The sequence below is a fragment of the Neovison vison genome, chromosome 1 (genome assembly GCF_020171115.1).
Source record: "Neovison vison isolate M4711 chromosome 1, ASM_NN_V1, whole genome shotgun sequence".
Lineage (NCBI taxonomy): Eukaryota > Metazoa > Chordata > Mammalia > Carnivora > Mustelidae > Neogale > Neogale vison.
In genome coordinates this window covers 201,230,814-201,233,642 of record NC_058091.1, presented here as the reverse complement: position 1 = coordinate 201,233,642, position 2,829 = coordinate 201,230,814, and the positions used below count along the sequence as shown (strand labels likewise).

At 37.2% G+C, this 2,829-nt stretch overlaps 1 non-coding gene across 1 annotated transcript; it reads right to left on the bottom strand.

Annotated features, from left to right (window-relative positions):
* Positions 1 to 246: 246 nt before the first annotated feature.
* LOC122896752 lies at positions 247 to 410 on the bottom strand. Its single transcript, XR_006382430.1, has one exon. It is a non-coding gene; the product is annotated as a U1 spliceosomal RNA (small nuclear RNA).
* Between the last annotated feature and the right edge of the window lie 2,419 nt (positions 411 to 2,829).

Below are 2,829 nucleotides of genomic sequence, written 5' to 3'. Positions count from 1 at the left end.
AATAGTATCAGCATTATGTGAGTCACCCCTCACACTTTCCTTTCTCCTTGGTATTGCCATCGTAATCCAACAAGGGATTGTTTAGTGCTTTGTGGAAACTGGTTATGTCTCCTAATGATTTGGCATGAATCATTACCTACAATACACAGTTATTGGTTTCCTTTCAACCCGATCTTCTCAACTTTGAAATAAAGCCCAAGAAATGTCTGTCTGTATCTGCCTCAAGGAAATGCGTCTTGTTGTTTTCAGGGGCAAATGTGATTGGCGTCTCCTGCTACTACAAATCATGCGGTCAAGTTTCCTACATTTGGAGAAATCACAGAGGTCAATGCATTCCAAGTGCAATGGATGAGCCTCACCCTGAGAAAACCACTTTCATGATCACGGTAAGTCCCCCGCCATTTAAGTATTCAGGGAAATGCTTTTAACCTGACATAGCTCTTATTAGACATTTCAGTGTCTTAGAGCCATTTTGTTTATGGCTGTGATAAATGACAAAAGACTGGAAGCTGCAGAGGGACCAAGACATAAATGTTGCTTCCTAGAAATCTTGGGACTGTCCCAGAACGAAAACCTTCCAGAGCAGCTGCAGCCTGGACTGTGTGTGGGTGATCCCCCTGCTACAGATTTATGCCCCCAGAGTATACTCCAAGTGCCCCATTTTCTATAGAGGAAATGACTCAATTTACAATTTCACCTGTGTATCTATCACAGCTCCACGAGGATTTGCCGATAATGAAGGCTTCTGGAGCTTTCTCAAATGTCACGGTATTGAGAACCACCGTCCAGAATGATGGTGACACTAAACAGACACCAGACACACAGGAATAAAAACTTTGTATAATTAGGTCATAGAAAATATCCATTATATATTTTGTAAAGTGGAATGAGGCAAAAAAAAAAATCAATTTTTTCTCGCCAACATTATCAACAAGCACTTAGTGAGGGACTAATGCCTGCGCATTTGGAGTAATACACAGTAGGTACCAGCACCACAGGAGGTACGCTCAACAAATATATAAACGAGTTTTAAGAATTAACTGGGCAAGCACTTTCTGGTCTTTCTGATTCCCAGAGGTTGGAGCACAGTAATTGATTTCCCAGACTCACTGAGTCAAACATGAGATACAAGGATGAATAAAACATAGTCCTTGACCTCAAGTAGACTGACGAAACATTATAACAAAAGAATTTTATGATGAATATAAATACAAACATTAAAAGTGTTAGAATACAGTGAAGATGAATTAGTTTTGTTGAGATTTAACACACTTTCTTTCACAAAAGACTCAAATCAACCCTGTGAGGGAACGGACAGTATCCAGTTAGCAAAAGCGAAAATGAAATCCTTCAGTGAATCATTCAGTCTCTCATGGTTAGTAAGTAACAGATTTAGGATTTGAATTTCTGTTGTTTCTTTCTTCAGCAACGTGTGTACTTCTATTAAATCTACCAGAGACAAAGATATAGTTGAGTGGGGAGGAGAACACCCTGTGAGATTGCAGTTAGAATCAAGAAAGGTTATGTATTAAAAACACTTCAAAGGTGACATAGGAGTTCAAGACATTGACAAGACGAGGAGTGCTTTCCTTGCAAGTGTTCAGAGGCATGCCACACATTTTAGGGAAATCCAGAATATTTTCCTTTCTATATTTTAGAATAGTTAGAGAGTAAATCCATAGTTCAACTTTTATGCAGATAAGAACCAATAATTTATTATATAAAGAATGAGCTACTTCAAGTAGTTCCCCAAGAAGGAAAAGAATTAAAATAAAATAAAATCATAAATAAAATACCAGATTGCAAAAGCATTCTTCTGTTTATTTACAACCACACATGAAAGAGCACTCTGCTTTAAAGGACATACTGTCTGTTGTCCATTGTGAGCAGTTACAGAGATGGTTACTTGAAAATACTCCTGATGGTTATATTTATCCTTTGTTAAAATTTAACACAACTATACTATGACCATTTTTTCACTGGACTTGTCCTAGGATGAATGCATATGTGTGATGTTTGCCTTTGGGGATAATTTCTTGTCTTCCTGTAAAGTAACTTCTTGAAGTATCTAGTTTCTCACCTTGCATCAATACTTCCATATCCTGTTTACTGACAAAACTAGTAACTCACTCATCTCACTGATAAAGATAGGTTGGCAATTATATAAAGTACTAAGAATTTGAATTCTGTTGATATACCGAAGAATACTACTCCATTAACAAGTGGGAGATCTTTTTCCTCTTTGAAATCCAAGAAATTTAACACAATACCATGTCAACAAGGTAAATAAGAAAATAATATGTGACAATTTAATAGACATTTAAGTAGTATTTTTAACAATTTATTTATTTTTAAAGATTCTTATTTATCTTATTTTTTAAATTTAATTTATTTATTTTCAGCATAACAGTATTCATTATTTTTTCACCACACCCAGTGCTCCATGCAATCCATGCCCTCTCTAATACCCACCACCTGGTACCCTGACCTCTCACCCCTTCGCCACTTCAAACCCTTCAGATTTTTTTTCAGAGTCCATAGTCTCTCATGATTCACCTCCCCTTCCCATTTCCCCCAACTCCCTTCTCCTCTCTAATTCCTCATGTCCTCCATGCTATTTGGTATGCTCCACAAATAAGTGAAACCATATGATAATTGACTCTCTCTGCTTGACTTATTTCACTCAGCATAATCTCTTCCAGTCCCGTCCATGTTGCTACAAAAGTTGGGTATTCATCCTTTCTGATGGAGGCATAATACTCCATAGTGTATATGGACCACATCTTCCTTATCCATTTGTCCGTTGAAGGGCATCTTGGTTCTTTCCAT